Raw genomic sequence first — 25,000 nt, 5'->3', positions numbered from 1 at the left:
GATAAGTGATATTTCATCAGGAATGCCTGATAGTTTATAAACCTTATAATGAGAAGGTATGGTTTTGTTCAAAGGCTTCCTTTGAATCAATCAGTTCTGTGAAATAAATACTGTTAAAGATATTGCATTCTGCAAGTACAGGTAAACTAATGCGGTTCACCTTAGTTATAACAAAAGCTTTGGGTTCTGTAAGATGTCAAAGTTTTCTCATCTCTCACTGGCTGCCACAGACTGCCAGTAATGTGTCACAACAAGAGAATCACAGAATTGTTATGGTGCAGAAAGCACTACAAATGAGCATTATGATTTAATGTCATTCTTCTGCCTTTTCCCTGTAACCTTGAACATCTTTTCTATTCAAATAATAATCCAATACCATTTGAATGCATCAATTGAATCTACCTCTGCCACACTGTCAGGTATTACATCCCAGGCCCTAACAACTCAGTGTGTGGAAATTATTTTGTGTCGCATTTGATTTGCTTCTTTTGCTAATAAATTTGATTCATTTTACAAGTGGGAACAGAGTCTTCATATCGACTCTATCCAGACCCCAAATTATTTTGAAAATTTCAATCAAATATTTTTAAGTCATTTCCACTCCAAGAATAGGAACCCCACCATCTCCAAACAATCTTCATAATTGGTTCCAGGGATAAGAAACTTTATTCTTGTAAGCATCTTCTGCACTCTTTTCAGTGTGTTCACACCTTTCCCTAGGTGTGGTTCCCTGAATTGCATGTATATTAGATACGGTCTAACTAGTGTCTAATACAAATTCAGCATAAGCTCCTTGTTCTTTTACTCCTTTCCTTTTATTAAAGCTGAAGATGTTGTGTTAACTACTCTCATCATTTATCCTATACCTGCAATGACTTACACATGTGCATCCTTAGGTCACTCTCTGAAATACACTTCATTTTGTACAGTCTCTCCATGCTTTTTCTATTAAACATAATCAACTCACATTCCTCTGCATTGACTTTCAACAGTCACCTCTCTGGTCATTCCAGCAACTTGTAAATGTCATTTTGAAGTTCAACACCGTCCTCTTTATAGTTTACAGTTATTCAAAGGTTTGTATCAACTGCAAAATTTGAAATTCCCATTTACCCCAAACATATGTCATTGGAAATGTCAGGAAATGCAAGGGTGCCCATTACTACCACTGGGAAACTCCACTACAAATGTTCTTCCAGTCCAAAAACATCTAGTAATCACACATTCTGTTTCTTGTCACACAGGCAATTTTATTCAATGACCTTCAAAGTTGCTCACAAGTCTGTTATTGGTATGGTATCAACAACTTTCCAGGTCAACAATTTTCCTGATCAATTCTCTCTGCTTCTTTCTCAAAAACCCAGCACTTTGGTTAAACATGATTTCTCCCTTAAGAAATCCAAGCTGGTTCTGCTTCACTCACCCACATTTGCTCATGTTGGCAGATCAATTCTATTTCAAGTTATTGATTCTAGAAATTTTCCCACCACCAAAGTTCAAGCTGGTCCATAATTGCTGGACCTATCCTTACAACATTTATTGAACCAAGTTGTAATGTTTGCAATTCTCCAGGCTTCTGGCACCACTCTGGAATCTAAGGAAGAGTGAAAATTTATGGCCATTGCCTCCACAATGTCTATACTCACTTCCTTCAGCATTCTTGGAAATATTCCATACAGTTCCAGTGCCTTGTCGGTACCAACAGTCTATCCAATATTGCCTATTTATTAATTTTGAGCCCTTTTAGTGATTGAATTTCATTGTCTGTCACTATGATCTAGGTCATGATGTGGACGAGCTGGTGTTTGGGTGGACAAAGTTAAAAATCACACAACACCAGATTATAGTCCAACAGGTTTATTTAGAAACACTAGCTTTCAGAGTGCTGCTCTTTCATCAGTTACCTGATCAGTTACCTGATGAAGGAGCAATATACCGAAAGCTAGTGATTTTTAGTTATGTCCCAGGTCATATTGCATCCTTTATAAAGACAGAGGCAAAGTATTTATTTAATACCATCTGTGTCAGTTTCCATGTGAAAATCCCATTTTGGACCTAATCAGACATATTTCTCCTTGCACTCCCCTTTCACTATGTCTGAGCATACAGAAGATTTTAGGATTCCCTTTTCTGTTTGCTGCCAGCATCTTCTCATCATCCCACTTTGTGTCTCTTGTTTGCCTTACAACTCCTTTCTGAACTTTCTACTTTCCAGCTTGATTCTTGATTTCATTTTCTACCTGATACCTGTCAAAAACAAAACCTTTTTCTTCTTTACCTTAAAGTCTGACTCTTTTTTTTCATCCAGCGAGGTCTGGATTTACTTGTTTTACCTTTCTATTTTGAGGGAACATATATTCACCACGCCTGACCTATCTTCTTTGAAGGTAACCCATTGTTCAGTTACCGTTTCTCCCAACCAACTGTTGGCTCCAGTTTAACTGGCCCAGCTCTAGTCTCACCCATTGAAATAGTCTCTCCCCCAGTTAATTACTTTTACTCTGGATTCTTTGTTGTAAATTTCCACCATCATTCTAAACCTTGTGATACAATAATCACTGTCTCCCAAATGTGGCGCCATTATCACTTGGTCTACTTGGCCCACCTCATTCCCAAGACTCATCTGGACCGAACACTTTCCTGTTGGACTCGAAGTATACTGCTTGTCTACATGCTTCCACTAGTTGGTTGTCTATAGACTGAACTATGTAATTGCACTTTTTTATTCCTCAGTTCTAGCTAAATTGATTCTATTAAACTGTCTAGAATCTTTTCTCCTGCACAGATCTTAATCAGTACTGTCATCCCTCCACCTTTTTCTACCTTTCTTATTTTTACTGAGCACCTTGCATCCAGGAATGTTTAACACCCATTCCTGCTCTTCCTTGAGCCATGTCTCTGTTCTAGCCACCACATCATAATTCCACATGGCAGCCTGCATCTGTAACTCACCCATCTGTTTACTGTCCTCCATGCATGCACAAACATGCACTGTACCTCTGATTTAGAATATTTTAATTTCACCATTATGTTTGTTTCTATGTATTAGCCAATTATTCTGGCACTGTCTCTCCCTGTATTTTACATGTTCTGTCATTCCTTTCTGATATTCTCTCCCAGATCCCAAGAAGGAGGAAAAACTGTTTTTTTTCAATATTACATACACCACCCCTGTATGAAAAGAAAACAGAAAATTTAAAAAATACCTGTTCATGCTAAAGTAAACTGCAGCAAAAACTGAAAACAATATGAGTAAGCCAACATTTCCAATCTAAGTTAATCTGCCTCCAACACCAGTCCAGGAGCCATTATTCAATTATTCAATTTCAACAGAAGTTGCCCCATTAATAAATGCCTGCTCAATAATGTATACTCTAACATATGGTCTAACATACTATCATTTGATGCTTTACCGAAAGGGATAGTTAAATTCCCATTCATTTGAGTACATCATTTCAAAGCAATTGGGCAGAACCAGTTAAAGCAGCAAATCAATAAAGTACAGTTAAAAGCACTTGCTTTTGTGGTTTGTTTTCCCTGACTTAAAATTCAGCTTTGCCTGAACTAGGCCCCTTACCTTCCCCTCCACAAAACCATCTGTGCAATCGAGTCAACATTGCAAAATTCCACTGATGGCACTGATTCTGGAAGGTTGTCAAAATGGGTTTATTTTCTTGGTTGCATGGGTTTTATATATTTAAAGTAATTTTCTCCTCCAGTATCAGTCGTGGTAAAATTACAGGGCAAAGTTGTCAGCACCAAAATTCACTCCCACTGGAAGAAGCATAGGTTTACATAGGGCACCCAGCACTCAGCTGAGCTAGATTAACCTAATTCAGTTCTTTGACGAAAAAATTAAGGATTGTTAGAGGTTACAGATAGGTGTTGAGGATGAGCATTTTTAAAAAGATGTTGGATAAAGAATCACTTGCCTGTTTTCATGGGAGAATAGTAGTACATGGTATTGATTGAATTGTGATGAATTGGGTAAGTAACACGGAATTAGGAAATTAGATTACATTACAGTGTGGAAACAGGCCCTTCAGCCCAACAAGTCCACACCGACCCACCGAAGCGTAACCTACCCATACCCCTACATTTACCCCTTACCTAACACTACGGGCAATTTAGCATGGCCAATTCACCTGGCCTGCACATCTTTGGACTGTGGGAGGAAACCGGAGCACCCGGAGGAAACCCACACAGACACGGGGAGAATAATAGCTAAGGAATACGAGGCACAGGGTAGCGGTGAATGGATGTTTTCCTGACTGGACAGAAGTACACAATGGAATCTCCCAGGAACATCTCATTATGTTTGTGCCTTGGACTTGGTATGGGGAGTACAGTTTCAAAGTTTACAGATGGTATGAGATTTGGCAATGCAGTAAATAGTGGGCATGATTATAGCAAAACTCAGGAGAGGATCAATAGATAGACTGAGGTAGTGCATAGACACATGAGAGTTGCTATTTAATTTGGATAAGTCTGAAATCATGCAACAACATAAGTGTTAAAGAGTCATAGAGCTGTACAGCATGGAAACCGACCCTTTGGTCCAACTCGTCTATGCTGACCAGATATCCTAAATTAATCTAGTCCCATTTGCAGCACTCGGCCCATTTCCCTCCAAACCCTTCCTATTCATCTACCCATCCAGAAGCTGTTTAAATGTACCAGCCTCCACTTCTTTCTCTGGCAGCTCACCCTCTGCATGAAAACATTGCCCCTTAAGTCACTTTTAAATTTTTCCCTCTCACCTTAAACCTATGCCCTCTAGTTCTGGACTCCCCTACTCTGGGGAAAAGATCTCGGCTATTCATCCTATCCATGCCCTCATGATTTTTTAAGCCTCAGACGCTCCATGGAAAATAGTCCCAGGCAATTCAGCCTGTCCCTGTAACTCAAACCCTCCTACCCTGGTAACATCCTTATAAATCTTTTCTGAACCCTTTCACGTTTCACAGCATCCTTCCAAAGCAGTTAAACACAGTATTCCAACAGGAGCCTAACCAATGTCCTGTAGCCACAACATGACCTCCCAACTCCTATACTCAATGCTCTGACCAATAGAATCAAGCATACCAAACACCTTCTTTGCTATCCTGTATACCTGTGACTCCACTTTCAAGTAATTATGAACCAGCACTCCAAGATCTCTTTGTTCAGCAACATGCCCCAGGTCCTTACCATTACGTGTATAAGTCCTGCCCTGATTTGCCTTTCCAAAATGTACCCTACATTTATCTAGATTAAAATCCATCTACCACTCCTTGGCCCACCAAGGTTCTGATGCACTCTGAGGTAATCTTCACTGTTCACTACACCACCAACTTTGGTGTCATCTGCAAACTTATTAACCATGCTCCTATGTTCACATCCAAATCACTTATATAAATGATGAAAACCACTGGTCACCGGCCTCCAGCCTGAAAAGCAACCCTCCACCACCACCCTCTCTCTCCTACTTTTGAGCCAGTTCTATATCCTGGTATTCCATGTGACCTAACCTTGCTAACCAGTCTACCACATGGAACCTTGATGAAGGCCTTATTGATGTACATATAGATTATGTCCACTGCTCAATTTTCATCAATCCTTAATGACAGTGTAAAGTCATGGGAGTATATTTCTCACTGGCTCACTAATTAAGTTCTGGACAAGAAATCCATTGGAACTTCCTAGAACCACCATCCAATGAAAGCCCTTAGATTGTTAAATCATGGCCATTTAAAGGGCCTGAACCACCACGTCTCTAATTACTTGTTTTCCCAGTATGTGGAAAACATGGCAGTTTTCCCATCTAAAAAACAAGAGTGACCTACCTGCTAAGTTTGGAGGGGGTAGTACAATCTGAGGCCACCACGGATGAGGGACAAATGGGGGGAGGGTGGGTGGAGGGAGGTTCCCTCTGAAAGTCACATCCCTGTCCCTGCCTCTGGCTCCCCAATACCCCTCTCCCTGTGGCTCCCACCCTCATAGAAGATCGAGAGTGTTTATCTTCTTGCTGCTGGATCCTTCAAAAAGTAGGTTTGGATCAAAGGTTTTTAGAATCCAGGAACTGCTAGGTTCTGATTGGCTGGTGGCTTCTGGTGCTTTTCCAAATCAGCTGATGAACAATCATTGGACAAAGCTACCTCCGTGATAAGGGTGGCATATTAGTTGCCACCAAATATGTCTGCTTCTACGCTTAGAATAAAAAGGGGAAAATTGCACCTTGCAATTCTACTGTGAGTGCTATCAGTTATTTTATAGGTGGAAGACCTGTTAAAGATAAGTATTTCTGTTGAGAATCACATTCTTAGATGTATTAATAAACCTATACCAGGTTATCATTCTGAAATACAGTAGTGTTTAATGGAACAAGCAAAAAGGAACAATTCCTTACCTATCTACTGCCCAATTGCACTAGTTCATTATGTTAGTCGTTATGCACATGAATTTTCACATAAACTTAAACCTAACCAGTACAATTCTAACCCCATTTCCCAGCTGCACATAAATAAAAAACTGTACTCCTTTTATGCAAATGCATTTGATACAAGTTCGTCAATGCCAGATTTTCAGGAATCCTAAGACTGGCTTATACTTGGCCCTCAGTCTTAATTTATATTGGCCATTATTCATTGATGAACTGTCCTGCCTCCACAGAATCTTGATGACAAGTCCTGGGACAGAGCTTGTGGACCTGCTGCACAATTCAATATGCTGTTTGCAGAGACAGTTCTGCTCTCCCTGCGACACAACACTGAACGTCTTTGTCTTTATTTAAAAAAAACAATTGGAGAGTCATAAAGATGTACAGCATGGAAACAGACTCTTTGGTCCAACTCATCTATGCCGACCAGGTATCTCAACCCAATGTGGTCCGACCTGCCAGCACCTGGCCTATATCCCTCCAAACCCTTCCTATTCATATGCCCATCCAGATGCCTTTTAAATGTTGCAATCATACTCGCCAATTCCTCTGGCAGCTCAGTCCATACAGACATCACCCTTTGCGTGAAAACAGTTGCCCCTTAGGTCTCTTTTATATCTTTCCCCTCTCACCCTAAATCTGCGCCCTCTAGTTCTGGTCTTCCCCATCCCAGGGAAAATACTTTGTCTATTTATCCCAGGGAAAATACTTTGTCTATTTATCCTATCCATGCCTCTCATGATTTTATAAAAATTATAAGGTCACCCCTCAGCCTTTGACCTTCCAGGGAAAACAGCCCCAGCCTATTGAACCTCTTCCTATAGCTCAAATCCTCCAACCTTGGCAACTTTCTTGTAAATCTTTTCTGAACCCTTTCAAGTTTCACAACATCTTTCCAATAGGAAGGCGACCAGAATTGCATGCAATATTCCAAAAGTGGCCTAACCAATGTCCTGTACAGCCGCAACATGACCTCCTAACTCCTGTACTCAATACTCTGACCAATAAAAGAAAGCATATCAAACACCTCCTTCACTATCCTATCTAACTGCAACTCCACTTTCAAGGAGCTATGAACCTGCACTCCAAGGTCTGATAAGGAGACCAGAATTGTGCGCAATATTCCAAAATTGGCCAAGCCACAGCCGCAACATGACCTCCCAACGCCTGTACTCAGTACTCTGACCAATAAAGGAAAGCATACTAAACGCCTTCTTCACTATCCTATCTACCTGTGACTCCACTTTCAAGGTGTTATGCACCCCAAGTTCTCTTTGGTCACCAACACTCCCTAGGACCTTACCATTAAGAGTATAAGCCCTGCTAAGATTTTTTTTCCCAAAATGCAGCACCTCACATTTCTCTAAATTAAACTCCATCTGCCACTTCTCAGCCCATTGGCCCATCTGATTGTGATCCCATTGTAATTTGAGGTAACCTTCTTCACTATCCACTACACCTCCAATTTTGGTGTCATCTGCAAACTTACTAATTATACCTCTTCTGCTCACATGCAAATCATCTATATAAATGACAAAAAGGAGTAGACAAAGCACAGATCCTGTGGCACTCCACTGGTCACAGGCCTCCTGTCTGAAAAGTAACCATCCACCACCACCCTCTGTCTTCTACCTTTGAGCCAGTTCTGTATCCAAATAGCTAGTTTTGCCTGTATTACATGAGATCTAACCTTGCTAATTAGTCTCCCATGGGGAACCTTGTCGAACGCCTCACTGAAGTCCTTCTCGATCCCGTCTACCGCTCTGCCCTCATCAATCCTCTTTGTTACTTCCTCAAAAAACTCAATCAAGTTTGTGAGACATGATTAGAAATTAGAACATTAGAAATGTGAAGCATATTCAAGGAAAAGCTCCTGTGTGTCCTAGATAAGTATGTACCTGTCAGGCAGGGAGGAAGCTGTAGAGCGTGGGAGCCATGGTTTACGAAGGAAGTGGAATCTCTGGTCAAGAGGAAGAAGCAGGCTTATGTTAGGATGAGATGTGAAGGCTCAGTTAGGGTGCTTGAGGGTTACAAGGTAGCCAGGAAAGACCTACAGAGAGAGCTCAGAAGAGCCAGGAGGAGACATGAGAAGTTGTTGGTGTCGAGGATCAGGGTAAACTCTAAGGCTTTCTATAGGTATCTAAGGAATAAAAGAATGACGAGAGTAAGATTAGGGCCAATCAAGGATAATAGTGGGAGTTGTGTGTGGAGTCAGTGGAGATAGGGGAAGCACTAAATGAATATGTTTTGACAATATTCACTCTAGAAAATGACAATGTTGTCGAGGAGAATACTGAGATACAGGTTACTAAACTAGGTGGGATTGAGGTTCACAAGGAAGAGGTATTAGAAATCCTGCAGAGTGTGAAAATAGATAAGTCCCCTGGGCCAGATGGGATTTATCCTAGGATCCTCTGGGAAGCCAGGGAGGAGATTGCCGAGCCTTTGGCATTGATCTTTAAATCGTCATTGACCACAGGAACAATGCCAGAAGACTGGAGGATAGCAAAGGTGGTTCCCCTGTTCAAGAAGGGGAGTAGAGACAATCCTGGTAATTATAGACCAGTGAGCCTTATTTCAGTTGTTGGTAAAGTGTTGGAAAAGGTTATAAGAGATAGGATTTATAATCATCTAGAAAAGAGAAATTTGATTAGGGATAGTCAGCAAGGTTTTGTGAAGGGTAGGTCATGCCTCACAAACCTTATTGAGTTCTTTGAGAAGGTGACCGAACAGGTAGATGAGAGTAAACCGGTTGATGTGGTGTATATGGATTTCAGCAAAGCGTTCCCCACAGTAGGCTATTGTACAAAATGTGGAGGAATGGGATTGTGGGAGATGTAGCAGTTTGGATCAGTAATTGACTTGCTGAAAGAAGACAGAGGGTGGTGGTTGATGGGAAATGTTCATCCTGGAGTCCAGTTACTGGTGGTGTACCGCAAGGGTCGGTTTTGGGCCCACTGCTGTTTGTCATTTTTATAAATGACCTGGATGAGGGCGTAGAAGGGTGGGTTAGTAAATTTGCAAATGACACTAAGGTCGGTGGAGTTGTGGATAGTGACGAGGGATGTAGTAGGTTACAGAGATACATAGGTAAGCTGCAGAGCTGGGCTGAGAGGTGGCAAATGGAGTTTAATGCGGACAAGTGTGAGGTAATTCACTTTGGTTGGAATAACCGGAATGCAAAGTACTGGACTAATGGTAAGATTCTTGGTAGTGTAGATGAGCAGAGAGATCTCAGTGTCCATGTACACAGATCCTTGAAAGTTGCCACCCAGGTTGACAGTGTTGTTAAGAAGGCATACAGTGTTTTAGCTTTTATTAATAGAGGGATCGAGTTCCGGAACCATGAGATTATGCTGCAGCTGTACAAAACTCTAGTGCGGCCGCACTTGGAGTATTGTGTACAGTTCTGGTCACTGCATTATAAGAAGGATGTGGAAGCTTTGGAAAGGATGCAAAGGAGATTTACTAGGATGTTGCCTGGTATGGAGGGAAGATTTTACGAGGAAAGGCTGAGGGACTTGAAGCTGTTTTCGTTAGAGAGAAGAAGGTTGAGAGGTGACTTAATAGAGACATATAAGATAAGCATAGGGTTAGATAAGGTGGACAGGGAGAGCCTTTTTCCAAGTATGGTGATGGCGAGCACGAGGGGACATAGCTTTACATTGAGGGATGATAGATATAGGACAGATGTCAGAGGTAGTTTCTTTACTCAGAGAGTAGTAAGGGTATGGAATGCTTTGCCTGCAATGGTAGTAGATTCACCAACTTTAAGTATATTTAAGTCGACATTGGACAAGCATATGGACGTACATAGAATAGTGTAGGTTAGATGGGCTTCAGATTGGTATGACAGGTCGCTGCAACATCGAGGGCCAAAGGGCCTGTACTGCACTGTAATGTAATGTTCTATGATTTCCCAGTCTCAGATTGATCTATTTCCTCACTATCTCCCTGGATCCAACCCCCGCACCCTACTAGTTTAAATCGTCCCTAGCAAATCTCCCTGCCAATCCATCCTTCTTGTACAGGTCACTTCTATTCCCGAAGAGATTCCAATGATCCAAAAACGTGAATCCTTCTCCCATACACCAGCTCCTTGGCCGTGCATTCATTTGCTCTATCCTCCTACTCCTACCCTCACTAGTTCGTAGCTCCAGGAGGGGGGGATAATGTGGGCATTAATTCTTATCAGGAAGCAATGAAAACCTGAATATTAGATCTTTCAGGTGTCTTTTAGAGTGATACACTAGCCTCTGAAATTAGTTCTTGCTGTGTTGCAAGACAAATGCATCTATGTGCTATCCCTACCCCTTTGTGTGTACATTTTGGCATTAGTGTACATTAGAAATTTGTAAGAGAGACTACCACATCACCAGAATGTTAAACTGCAGTGAATATGGTGCAGGAATGGATTTGATGAAAAATTTTGAACTTCAGCACGTTTACCCATATCGGCTACTTGTCAAATGTTTTCAAGAGTTTGATTATTTAGGACGTATGAATTCCTCTTTCATTAGCTTTGCTTTCTTAACTGAGCAGACACATAGTCATTCCTGTTGCTTGATGAGGTGCTGCTTCAGAAACACACTGGCGCCACCCTGCTGTGTCCTTAGTTGATCTGACTCCATTTCTACAGTTCTTTGGCACCACAAGCCCCATTTTTCTCAACCCTTCATGTCTTCTGGCACACTAAATTTTATTTTCCTTAAATAGATTTTGATCAAGTCTTATTATCAAGTCGTATTTGTCTCATTTGCCCAGTTTAGTTTACTCTTCTGAACATTAAAAAAAGTTGTTTCTTAAACATGAGATCTGCTTATTAGCAGTTCACATATACATGTGCTGTTAGATAGTAAGGTATTTCATAAAAGAAGACTAAATAACTCAAATCTACCAGAGTCATAGAGATGTACAGCATGGAAACAGACCCTTCGGTCCAACCCGTCCATGCCGGCCAGATATCCCAACCCAATCTAGTCCCACTTGCCAGCACCCGGCCCATATCCCTCCAAACCCTTCCTATTCATATACCCATCCAGAATATTTTATTGCAATATACCATATTCACATTTGCCTCTGTGCAAGCTTCGTACATAGGTACTTTGGAAAGAGTTGGTTTTATATATTACTTAACATAACCACGGTTTAACTCAAGGAATGTTTAACAGCCAATAAAGCACTATTGAAATGTAGTTTCCTGTTTTATTGCAGTAAGTCTAGCAGCAAGCTCTTTCAAACAAAAATGTGATTATCTGGTTTGGTGATGTTGATTAAGGAAAATATATTGGTCAGGACGCAAATGTGCTTCCTTGAGGTAACTCCTTTGCCTTCCCCAGATGCCGGGTCCCGTCACCATGTCACCCTTTTGTTCACTAGTGCACAGTACACTGGCTGTGGCCAGCCAGCTTAGAGTTTGTTCTCAACTAAGATTCTAATTTCCTGGTTATATTGGCCAGCCAATGCTTTCCTGATTGGGGATGATAACCTGGGCCAATCAAGAACCTTGTAGTTAACGAGGTCCACTTGGTCCCAGTCACTATCCCCCCCCCTGCCCACTGCCTCCCCACCCACCCACCCCAGCTTGGGGATGTAGGCCTGGCCTTTCGTTTGTAGCTTCTGTTGTGACACTTTTACCCCAGGTTCGGTTCCTATGACTTGGACTCAGACACAGGCAGTATGTACTGGACCGTGGCTATTCTTTTGTGGGACCTGACCTTGCAACCTTGCATTGACCTTGCCTAGTATCCATACGGGACAGTTCCCATGATTCCAGCACCAAACTTCATCCCCTGAATTAAATCGTCCCCCTTGCTTAGAGGAAGCGTGTGGCCAGCATTGGCATTTCTGCTGCCATTTATTCCCTCCCTCCCCCCTGCCCCCCCAAACCTGATCTGGAAATATCAGGTTTAAGCTTGTTCAGAGTCTTCTCCCCATCAGCAACTCTGCTGAAGCTATCCCTGTAGGTGTGTGTGGGGCTGTTCTATAATTGAACAGGAACCAGGACAATCTGGTCTCAGTTGATGCTGTAGGCTGCTTCTTTAAGCCTGCTTTCAGTGTTTGGACTGCTAGAGCATTGGACAATAGGTGGTATGGAGCTGTCCTTATGTGCTGAATACCATTGGACTTTAGGAAATATTTGAATTCCTTGCTGATAAATGATGTCCCATTGTCTGTGACCAATATTTCCAGGAATCTGTGTATCACAAATGATACTGGCAGCTTCTCCAATATCATCTCTGAGTTTGCTGAATGAACTTTATTAAGGTCCAAATACTTTGAATGGGCATCCACAATGACCATGGCCTTTGAGCCCATGAAAGGACCAGCATAGTCAACACTATGACCAACTTCAGGCTTTATCTGGCCAATCCCATGAATGTGGAGTTGTTGCTGGTGGCAATTTTTGTCCTTGTTGACACTCTGCACACTGCCCCACCAAGCTATGTCAGCCTCCAACCCTGGCCACCAGACATAGTTTGTTGCTAGCATCTTCACCTTGGAAACCCCTGGATGACTCTGGAAGAGTTCATTCAGTATCTGACAGTGACCTTTACTCGGGATAATCACCCTGCTCCCCACAGGAATGTGCCGTTCTCTACAGTGACCTGGTCTTGCTGGGTCCAGAAAGGTTTCAGTCCGGGTTGCGATGACCCTTCTGTTTCCCCCATTACCACCAGCTGTTTCAGTTTCACTTGGACCGGATCTTTTTGTGCCCACAGTTGGATATTGTCAGTGATGACTGGAAGAGTGTCCGAGAACTTTAAACCAAAAATGGACTCTTCCAGGAGAGACACCACCGGTGGAGTATCTGTTCGTGGGAGGCAGCTCAAGGCATCCGCATTAGCATTGGATGGTGTTCTCACCTGTACTTATATGCGATGAGAATAAGGGCCCAACACTCAATTCTACTGGAAGCTATGGGCAGCACTGCCTTGTCTTCCCTCAGTAGTCCCAGCAAGGATTTGTGATCTATCACTATGAAAAATTCCCATCCATAAAAAGGTACTGGTGGAACTTTCTTAAGCCAAAGATGGTCACCAAACCTTCCTTCTTTATCTGGGCATATTTAGTTGGGCATCAGCAAAGCTCCAGGAGGTAGAGGCTATCGGATGTTCCTCTCCATTGGGCCACTGGTGAGCCAACACTACCCTGATACTGAATGGGGAAGCATTGCATGTCTGCACTACCTCTCACTTTGGATCCTAGTGGGCCAACACCTTAAATGATGATAGCTGTTTTTCACTTCCCTAGAGGCTACATCTTGGCTACTTGACCATTTCCAAGGCTGACCCTTTTTCAGAAGCTGGTGTAAGGGTGCCAAGACAGAGGCCAGGTTATGGGTGAATTTTCCATCATAATTCACGACGCTCCGGTACAGACGTGGGAGCCAGGGCTCCTTTGATTTCACTCACTTTCTCTTCCAACGGGTGTGACCTGGTTTCACCAACTCAAATAGGTCACTTGGGATGCCTGGAACACACATTTTTCCCATCTAAGGTGTACACCTGCCTGGGAGAAACATTTAAGCACTATGCCCAAGTTCTCTAAATGCTCTTTATTGGCCTTCCTGGTTATTAATATGTCATCCAGATAAATAGCAACCTGAGGTAGCCCTTGTAAAATATTCTCCATGGTCTGCTGGAAAAGGGCACAGGCTGATGGTACCCCAAATCGCAGTCTTGTATATTGATATAAACCCTTATGGGTGTTAATTGTGGCATATTTCTGGGACTCCTCGTTCAGTCGCAATTGCAGGTAGGGGTGGCTTGTGCCCAGCTTCATAAAGGACAGCACACCCGGCCAACATTGCGTACGAGTCCTCTATGTGAGGGATTGGGTATTATCCAGCTGTGAGAAGTGGTTTACCGTTTGTTTAAAATCCTCACAAAGGCAAACTGAGCCACCAGGCTTCACAATCGCTCCAACTGTTGCTGCCCATTCTACAAACTGCACTGCTTTGATGATTCCTTTACTCTGCAGCCTCCTGATTTCCACCTCGACTTTTACCCACAAGGTAAATGACACCAGGCAGGCCTTGTGAAATCTCGGAAATGCGTCCTGGTCAACATGTAAAGTGAGTTTGGTCCCTTTGATAGTCCCAAGCCCTTCTTGAAAAACTCCTGGGTATTTCACTAGGATTTCATTGAGGCAGGCATTTTCCAATCAAAAAATGTTGAGCCAATCCAAGTGAATCTTTCTCAACCAATTCCAGCCCACTAGGCTTAGGCCTGCGTATTTACTGCCACCGTGGTAACTGCACCAACTGCTTCTCATAGGAGATTGGAACCAAAATCGTACCCTTAATTTGCAACGGTTCCCCAGTGTATGCTGTCAGTCTGGCTGAGGTCTTGTGCAAGTTCAAAGGTTGGAGTCCCAAGTGAACCTTGTTATTGACCGATTCTGCAACCACAGATACAGCTATGCTGATATCGACTTCCATGGGAACCGGGGGATCTCTTAACCAAACATTAATTTTAATTGACTCCAATTTGGGTGTCTCTAAGCAATTTATTTGTTTCAACCCACATGTAAAGGAAATTTCCAGGGTGTGTGCTCTCCTGGGTACTGGCCTCCAATTTATCCTACTCCTGTCGCCACTGAAATCACTGCACAGAGGCTGGGTCCCATCACCAAGTCACACTTAATTCACTACTTCGCAGTACACTGGCTGTAGCCAGCCAGCTCAGAGTCAGTCCCCAACTGAGGAGATTCTAATCTCCTGGTTATATTTTTTTAAATTCAACATAATACAAATTGACAAACACATGATATACTAACAATTAACAATCAAAGTAAAATCCACAAAGAAATGGGGTCCCAAAAACAAACGCCTCAAGTCCCCTATACCCAACAGAAAAAGCAATATACAGAACAAAGTCAATCACATTGTAATCCTCCAAATAAAAACACACAGTGAACAGCCAAAACAGTGCATAAAAGGAAACCCACACACCGGCAGCCGCAGCAAAGTTAACTCTCCTCAGAGATACACAGAATGCAATACACATATGGAAACACAATTCAATCACAACATACATGATAAGGAACAGTGCAAACACAATATACACATAAGGGTACAGTGCAAACCGTGAGGGGCAGAGTCCATTTTAAGGCATGTTCTGGTTTGGGAAGGGGGTTCTGGGTCTGACAGCAAATTCTGGGAGCAGGTGAAAGTGGGTACTGCAGATGCTGGAGATTAGAGCAAGATTAGAATAGTGCTAGAAAAGCACAGCAGGTCAGGCAGCATCCGAGGAGCAGGAAAATCGACGTTTCGGGCCTAATGAAGGGCTTTTGCCTTGGATGCTACCTTGGATGCACCTGACTGCTGTGCTTTTGCAGCACTATTCTAATTTTGGCTCTAATATCCAGCATCTGCAGTACCCACTTTCGCTTGCTCCCAGAGTTTGCCATCTGACCCCAGAAACCCCTTCTCAAACCAGAACCTGCCTCCAACAGCAGGGTTCACTCCCAATGGCACGTCCTCCTCCTGTCAGCAAGGTGCACACACTGCACACAAAGGCCCCGGCTCCCCTATGAGGTCCGATCCACTTAACCACCACAATCTGCTCCTGGAAGCCCAGCCCCCACCTCCCCCCCCCTCCCTCCCCATACGTTGAACCAGCCTACTCAATGAGATCCCTGGGTGGGGCCCTTGTTTAAGTACTTTTGGTAATCCATAGAAATGGGGTGTGTTGGATCCTTCTGGTTTCATTCTTTGGAGGTCTGTCTTGTTTATTTCATCTGTCTTGCGAAGTTTACTCAGGGATGCTGTAATATGGTTTTCTAGCTGTGGAGTTGGGTCCATCACCACTTATTGGTAGGTGGTGGTATCAGCGAGTAGTGTGTTTGTTTTTTCAAAGTATTGTGCTTTGTTCAGGATGACGGTCATGGGCCCTTTTGCTGCCCGTAGGATTATTATATTTCCGTCTTTTCAGAGTCCTTGCCGGGGCTTTCCCTTCCAGTATGTCAAGGGTGTTTTCTTCTTTCTTCCTGCTTAGTGTTGATGCTGCTGTCTGTCTAATGGCCTGCTGGGTTTCTTCTGTAAGTCCGTTTTCTTTCAGGGCGGACTTCAGTGCTACTCGGAAGTCCTTTTTATCCACGTCCCTGTGGTTAAAGTTCATCCCTCATTCTAGGAACACTTTTTCTGTGTTTGGGAATGGTCATCCGACAGGTTCTTTATCCAAGTCTCTGAGTTGTCCATGTTATCGCTGTGGACAATTTTTCTTGTAGAGCCAGTCTTTTCTTTTTCTTGGTCTGCTATTGTCTTGCCGGAGGCTCAGTGATGATGTTACCTAGCATGGGTGAAGAAATGTCTGAGAACAAACCTACCTGATCCACAACCTAAGCTACAAATCTCCAAAATCTTGGACACGTAAGAGTGCAGTGCAAACTCTGAGGGACAGAGTCCATTCCAAGGCAGATTCTGCTCATAAAACCTGAGCCACCACCGACACAGGAACTACTCCCACAGTTTACCATCTGACCCAGAATCCCCTTCCCAAAACAGACCCTGCCTCCAACGGCAGGGTTCACTCCCGATGGCAGGTCCTCTTCCCATCGGCAGGGTGTACACATTGCACACGATGGCTGGCTCCCCCATGGGGTCCAATCCACTCACACCACCACAATCTGCTCCTGGAGGCCTAGCCCCCCACACAACAAACCGGCCTACTCAATGAGGTTGGGCCCACCAAGGAGGTTTAGTCCATGCACTGGAGTAGAGGCAGGACAGGTAAGAAATTCAGTTCAAACAGCTGACAGTGGAACAAAGAATAAGTCCCACCACCAAATTGCCTCTTCACTCCCACATTTTCTCCAAAGTAACAATACCCACTGGTTGCAACTAGCCAGCTGAAAAAGCCAGCTCCCTGAGGAAAGGCAATAAACCCAGCCAGCTTAAAGGTAGTTCCTCGTGAAGGACAAAAATACAGCTCCGTTAAAAGAAAGAAAAACCCCACAACACCATTGGCTATGGCCGGTCAGCCCATTAGCCAGCCAGATCAAGATCCAGTACCTCTCCAAAACACTCACTGTGGCCAACTAGCTCAAGAGATAGTTCCCCAGAAGAAAGTACACAAAACAAAATATTACTGGGCAATTTCTACAGGCCACTTTTAATGATAAATAAGGCCTTCAGTTGATATTACCCCTGAAAATCAGCATTCACGTGATTCCCTCAGTCTTGAACTGGAGTGTAAACCTTTTTTTTGTGCTGAAGTCCTGGACTGTGACTTAAAATTTTGCAACTCAGAGACAAGAGTCCTCCCAGCTAAGCCACAGCTGGTGTTCTGAAAGATACTGTCCCGACAGGCAGTTGTGAGACTCAGATTATGCGTCCCAGGATTACATTTGCACTTTGTTCTTCAGTCAGAGAATTATGCTTCCTCCGTTAAATTTCTTGAAGACCATTAATTCTGGAAAGAATTTCAGATAAATCTATTCAGGCACACCTGGTCGTTCAAACTGTACTTGAATGAGTAGATTCTTAGAGAACACACCAAGTCAAGCACAACTGTTACATTTTGCCAACTGCATCAAAGAAAATTTGAGTTTATAATGGTTTCATACCTTTAAGGTCATGAAATATCCCAAGGAGCTCCACATTAATATTCTTGACATAAAGAGATTCTGGGATAGATGAATAGAAACTTGATCAAAGAGTTAAGTTTTAAGGAGTGTCTGAAGGGATCAAGAGAGGTAAGGAGTTGGAGAAGTTTAAGGAGCGAATTTCTGAGCTGAAATTGGTGACTGATGGCACAGCCACCAATGGCAGAGCAGTTAATATTGAGGATGCTTAAAAGACCAAAACTGGGGTAATGCAGGTACCTTAAGGGCTAAATAAACTGTTGGATGGGGATAGGCAGGAGAGTGGAGGGATTGAGAAATGAGGATGAGAATTTCAAAATCTCTGTCATAGAATGATTGAAGCAAAGGATGCCAATGTAAGTGTGAATTACCAGCATTCTAACATTTTTAGTTTATTATAATTTTACAAATATTTATATCACAGTGAATGATGTCACTAAATAATAGCTTGAATAATGCAGTAAAATATTTGCACCAGAAATGTGGGGATTTTAAAGATCTCTTTCCTGTGGCCCTTTTAGATTGCTGTCAGGTTCTGGATGCATTAATGTTTAAAGATGTTCTGAAAGCTGTTTTATTCCTATCATGTGATTAATGATTAGCAGGCTCACATTATTGCATTTTTCTCATATTAGTTAATAAAATGGATGCAGATGTGAAGTTGTGTTCATTGTACAAAACAGCTGCCAACCTACAGTAAGGCCAATCAGTTCTTAGATTCTCCATTAAGAAGTCTGCAAAAGTTTAAACTTAAACAGGGATTTGCAGTATCCCAGGTGAAACCTGTTTGAGTGCACTCCCAAGGTAAATAATACATTGGTAAAATATTGAAAAGCTGTTTACTTCAAAATGTCTACTGCAATGACTTCTCTAACTATTCACTGTGATAACATTGTTTTACAATTGGACTCAATTTCCATTGTTTCCTGGAGATTTCCTGGTTACTTTGGCTGGGACTCCAGCCACTAGCTTGTCAATGTGGGCTGACCACTAAATTTTACTGGATCTCCCACTGTTGCTCCTGGATGGATCAACTACCTTCTCACTTGGGTTTTAGAGCTTACAAAAATACGTTTACATAATAAAGTAAGTGATAGATTTATACATGGGACTGGTTAGGTCACAGTTAGATTGCTGGAACTAATCCCATTAAATTAGTACCAGAAGGGGTGAACAATGTAAATTTACCAGGGATGGGAAAGAAAAGTTTTTAGGAACATTCCGTATGATATATTTAAATACTTATTGGCATTCTTTTTGGATTGATTCAGCAATTTCTTAAATTGCGTGTTGCATTATGGTAACTTAAAGGGGAAAGCTTGTGCTGGAATTCACGAAATAGAAATCGCTGGAGGAACTCTCAGCAGCATCAGTGGAGAGAAAGCAGAGTTAGCGTTTTGAGTCCAGTGACGCTTCTTCAGAACTATCTTGTGCAGCAGGTCCCTGGTTCATAAGCCCTTTCCCATGCCAGCCCATGCCTGCCCCTATCATCAGTGACCGCTCATAACCTCTGCCAATTTATGGTACTTCCATTCACCTATGTGCCCTCCGTACAGGTCAGATTACATGTGTAACAGAGGGGTTGTGCCTCATTATACATGGTTAACAGAGGGCTGATAAAAATTTACTTTATTGACATAGCTTAATGATGTTATAATAACATAAATATTATTCTGTTTTGTTCATGGCTGAGTGTTTATTTGTACAGAATAAAGACAGCCTAGTGCCTAAAGCTTTAATTATTGATGCTTTAAAGATCTGGTTGATTGCCACTTCGAGAATTATAATATCAGTAGTTTCTTAAAGAAAATTGTGAACTGATGTTTTTAAGCATTTCAGTGCACAAGAGCAGTACAATGCCACTGTCAGGCTCATTGGTTTGGTACAGACCTTAGGCTGAATGAATGGGCATGGACGTTCAATATACTGGCATGGAGAATGGCAACCTTTTCAGCAGGTTACCTTCACTGTCCCTGCAGTTATCTTTGACATGATTCTGGAAGATGGTAGACTTGATTCCATCGGTCCCCTATTCTGCTGCTGTGAAATTTGACTTCTACTGAAGTACAAAATTTTCATGCTTCAGTTATCTATGTCAAAGATAAAAATCAGGCTGTAAGAGGTTTTACAATGAAGCAAATATTAAAACAACAGAACTTGATTTTTTTTTTAAATGAAGGAGAATTTTGGTAGACTATTTGTCTGCTTTGGAAGTCAGCGAACTGGGTGTGATCTGTTTAAAATTGGCCATGGGAACATAGGAAAAACTCCTCTGTGTTAAAATAAATAACTCATATTTCTACACTATTATTCAGAATAAGAAAGTACTTCACCGCCAATATAATATTTCTAAACTATATTCATTGCGATACTTGCTTTGCCACAGATGGTGTTTGAAGCATATTTTAAGGGAAATGTAAGGAAGATAATAGGCTGTTGGGAGGCGAAAGATTCTAGGAATTTGATTTGGAGCAAATAATTAGTACAGATAGAATGAAACAAATTTTCTTTCTCTAGTTCTATGTAACAAGATTGTTTGTGTGAAATAGAGAGCATATGGAACATCTTTAACTAAGTACCAAAATATTATGTACCAAATACAGAACCGTAGCATTGAAACAGTTATTCTGATTGTAACACAGGCTGTTTCATAATCACATAAGGGGCTTAACTCCAGATGAGAGATGACTTTGCCATGGTTATGAGCGTAGATTAATGAGGTGGAAAGGCATATGCCACTTGGCGGTATTATTGGGAAATTTTTTTAATGAGGTAGAGATTTGGCAGTTGTGATATTTTGTGGTATCACATAGCAGAAAGTTTGGATGACTATTCTTGAATTTTTTTTTCATTTCCTCTCAGTATTACACTATTTTACAGATTGTTGGGAACATGCTAGTTTCACGATCTACTGGGATTTCCCTTAAGGCAGAGAATCGTGTAATTTAATACACAAACATACGTTGGCAGAAAACAAAGTAATATCACATTCTGTGAATTCAACTTCAGATAGTTCCAAGAAAGTAGGACCACAAGACATTAATGGATATTTCTGAAATGTACATTAGGAACAGATAGCATAAATATTTTTACCGAAAATGACTGATATTCACAATAGATTAATGATAATAAAACATTGAACAATTCGAACTAAAATGAGACATCACAATGAAGAATTAAAGAACTGGGAGATGAGGGAAGTGATAACTTCCAATGGGGTCAAATGGCTTCTTCTCAACTTTTGACTTTTCATATATGTTATGTTATGTTGCAGTTATACAGGACGTGTGAAGCTGGACTTGGAATATTATGTTCTGTTTTTGTTACCTTGCTATAGGAAGGATGTTATTAAACTGGAAAGAGTGCAGAAGAAATTTACAAGAATGTTGCCAGGACACAAAGAACTGCTTTATCAGGAAAGGTTGGACAAGCTAGGACTTTTTTCCTTAGAGCATAGGAGACTGAGGTGGGATCTTAAAGAAGTTATAACATCATGACCTTGTAACATCATGAGAAGCATGGAGAGAGTGAATGCACTCAGTCTTTTTTCCCTGGGTTGGGGAATCAAGGAGTGGAGGACATCAGTTTATTTAAGAGGGGAAAGAATAAAAGGGAACCTGAGGGGCAATTGTTTTACCCAGAAGGTGATACACATACAAAATGAGCTGCCAGCGGGGAATGGTTGAGGCAGGTCTATTAACAACATTTAAATGGCAGTTGGACAACAACATGGGTAGGAAAGGTTTAGAAGGATATGGGCCAAGTGCAGGGAAATAGGGTTAGAGTTGATGGACATTTTGATCAATATGGACCAGTTTGGGCCGAAGGGCCTGTTTCAGTGCTATAGGACTCTACGGCTCTATATGCTCCCATATGAACCGAGTTTGGATGATTTCAGAATGCAACTGATTTATGCTTTGTAAATATGTCTCAGATGTAATAGTTCAAGAGCTAATGCTTGACACATCTGGTCCTTATAAATGTTTGAACGGATGCCACAAAAATGCAGTTATTTCTGTTGTAGTTTTAAACAAGTGATGAAAGGATGCAGCTGATAAAATGGGGCTGAGTTTTCCTTAATTTTGGCTAAGTTTCAATGAGATTGCTGGAGGGTTTATCTCTGAGCTCTAGTGAGCTTTCTCACGCAATTTTGTGCTTCTGACTTTGGTCATTATACAGCAGGCCCCTCTCTCACACTATCTGGTGCTCACCGCTGCAAGGACCTTCCCGTGTTCCTGCCACCAGCATCATATTTCAACCTCAGCTGTGCACCAGATCAGATGCTGTCAGCCAGAGTTCCAGTGCCTGAGAAATTACGCTGTGTGAGACAGTGAGTAGAGGAGCATTGACAGCCTGTTTTGCAGACAGGGACCTGGAGGCTCTGGTGGACACAGTGGTGGAGGGGAGGGCTCTTTGCTCCTCTTTGCTCACGACAGCCAGAGGAGACACTGGACCTTGCCAGCCAGCTCTGAAGTTGCCAGCAGAGGTCAGTGTGTTGTCCATGGTCAGGAGGAATGCCTAGCAGTGCAGGCAGGAAGTTAATGACCTTCTGCATTCTACAAGGATAAATGCTGTCACCTCTTCTCTAATCCTGACACTTTTTCTCACGCTGACACTGCAGCCAATTCCCAACAAGGCTTGTGGTCTGCCACTCTCACTACTGCGCGCAACACCTTCCTTCAATGCTGCTCACTCAGCCCATTCTACCAGAACACTAACCCTTACTGCCCTCTGTGCTTTCTACACCCTCGCTCAGGAAATCGCCCACCTATCTGTCACCTGCAGCAACACTAACTGCTGTGCCACTTCCACCTCATTCATCCCTGCCCTCGTCTCATTCCAGCAGCAAACAGCCCAAAAAGCATAGAGGGAGTCAAGATGGGTGGTGGGATAGCCAACGTTCATCTGTTTATCCTCAATGAGGAGAGAACACTTTCCCTAGTGGAAAAGGGTTGAGACCTACTCATTGTCAAGTGCTGTACTGCCTTCCTATTGCAAACACTGTATTTGTGCTCTTAGCATGCCCAATCTTTCACCACTATTTTGCAACTTATTCCCTCTCTTGTCTTGTGTAGTCACAAACAGCACCCACAGAGCCTCCGACATGAAGACACCATCCTCCTCCAGACATTACCTCTTTCTCCACCCAAACATGATTACAGTGCTGCGACAATTGAAGAGCCTGTCCAGCTCAGTGAAGAGATTGCACATTATTCTGGTGAGACCGCTCCACTTATCACCCTCACCTCCCAGTCGAACAGGTCTAAGCAGCTTATTGCTGAGAATTTCTAACACTTACTTCAAGCTTTGCTCAGCAATCACTTTTTACTTACTGCTGGAGGCGGACTGTATTTGAAAATAACCTTGGGAACCTTTCAGGATTCTTTTTATCAAGACTTCACTCCATCAACACTTGCAGGAAATTATCATCTAAACAGGGTGCAGTCCGAGTGGCAGACTTTGTAGGTGCTGTCAGGGGAAAGGTTTGGTTATGGAAGTCGTGGAGGGAAGAGAGGGACAGATAGAGAGAGGAAATCCTCCGAACCTTCAGTGGGAGTGTGCGCAAGGTTTCCTGACTCTTGTTTGATTCTGTAACCACTAACTACTTGCTCATAGACAGGCTTTGAACAGTCAGGGAGTGAGTTACTCGCCATTAGATTTGCAGACTTTGACCTACGCTTATAGCCACTGCTTCTAGATTTTCACCATTCATTGGTTATTAAGCGATTCGAACCCCACTCAAACTCCTCTTAATGATCAACTTCCTTTGCGAGTGTCACTAAACAACAAAAATGTCACTGAGTGAAATGCATGCACTTTTTTGTAACAATAATGGGGCAGAAGGTAGAAGGTTTGCCCCAATAATGGGGCAAAATTTGCTGTGGCAAAACATCTCAGAGTTTTTGGCATTTGGTCCTGCATGATTCAGCTTAAAATAATTTGTGGACACAACATAGCTGAAAGTGCCCAAAATGATGTAATGTCAGAAACAAGGCATCTGGATCCTCACTGAACAGAAAAACACCATCTGAGGAACAGATTCCATATATGAAATAGCTAACTTTCAGGGCCAGGGCAATTGATTGCCAATAATGAAGAAGTATCACACTGTTTGAAAAGATGCTTCTCCCGAAATATCTGACAGGGTTTTGTTTATATCCAGTGCCACAATTACAGTCATGTGTAAAGTAAAACTACAAATGGAGTGGCACCAACATGGACAGAAACACTTGCACATTGACACTTGACTGAGCATCAGCTCCTTGTCTGCAGAGGCTGTGGGACTTATACATAAATGATAGTGAAGGCCGTTAGCCTTGTCATTCTAGTCAAATGGTAAAATCAAAGAGTTAAGACCATTTTTGAGAGATTTATTTGTCATCCTTGATTTCTATTTCAGGCATTTTGGCCTGCTTTAGAAAAGAATGGGGATTTGAAGTTTAGGTTTATTGTGTCACTGAAGATGATCTGACAGAAGTTGAACACCCACTTAGTAAGACATACTGTTCCTCCAGCCACTTGTGGCATGGCCTCTGTAGTCCTGTGCATGGACAAACAGGTACAGGAGATTTTGAAAGGGTTGTGCTGAGTTCTTGGATTTGGTAAAGAGTGTTGCTGGATCCTCATGGGAAGAGGAGAGGATTCAATGAGCACACAAGCTAGAATTGGTATTGGGGATTTCACTTTTGCACAGCCGTGTCCTTCAGGAGAGAGGTCAGAGGTAACTGATTGTGTCACACTTAATGTGCATGCTGATCCTCCCACAGTTGAATGGCAGGAGGTATGTTAAAGCTAAAGGATCTACAAAGGAAGCTGGCAATATCAGAATTTGTGTGATGATGATGTAGAAAACTTTTAATTGTGAGTTCTGAGTGCCGGAACTGCTGATAGGTGAGTGATAAGGATATATCGGATAAGGAATGTGAGGGAGCAGTGGATAGAAGACACTTGTGGATGACTTTAACTGCCTGTGTGAGATCAATAAACTGGCAT

The 25,000-nt window shown here is 42.3% G+C and overlaps 1 protein-coding gene across 8 annotated transcripts in view; it reads left to right on the top strand.

Annotated features, from left to right (window-relative positions):
* The window catches only part of LOC140482036 (SPATS2-like protein), a 150,467-nt gene that overhangs the window by 109,897 nt on the left and 15,570 nt on the right, over positions 1 to 25,000 (top strand). The gene's annotated exons all lie outside the window — the stretch shown is intronic.

Source organism: Chiloscyllium punctatum, chromosome 10, assembly GCF_047496795.1.
Source record: "Chiloscyllium punctatum isolate Juve2018m chromosome 10, sChiPun1.3, whole genome shotgun sequence".
NCBI classification, from domain to species: domain Eukaryota; kingdom Metazoa; phylum Chordata; class Chondrichthyes; order Orectolobiformes; family Hemiscylliidae; genus Chiloscyllium; species Chiloscyllium punctatum.
Note: the sequence above shows the minus strand (reverse complement) of the source record. Positions and strands in the feature narration are given on the sequence as shown.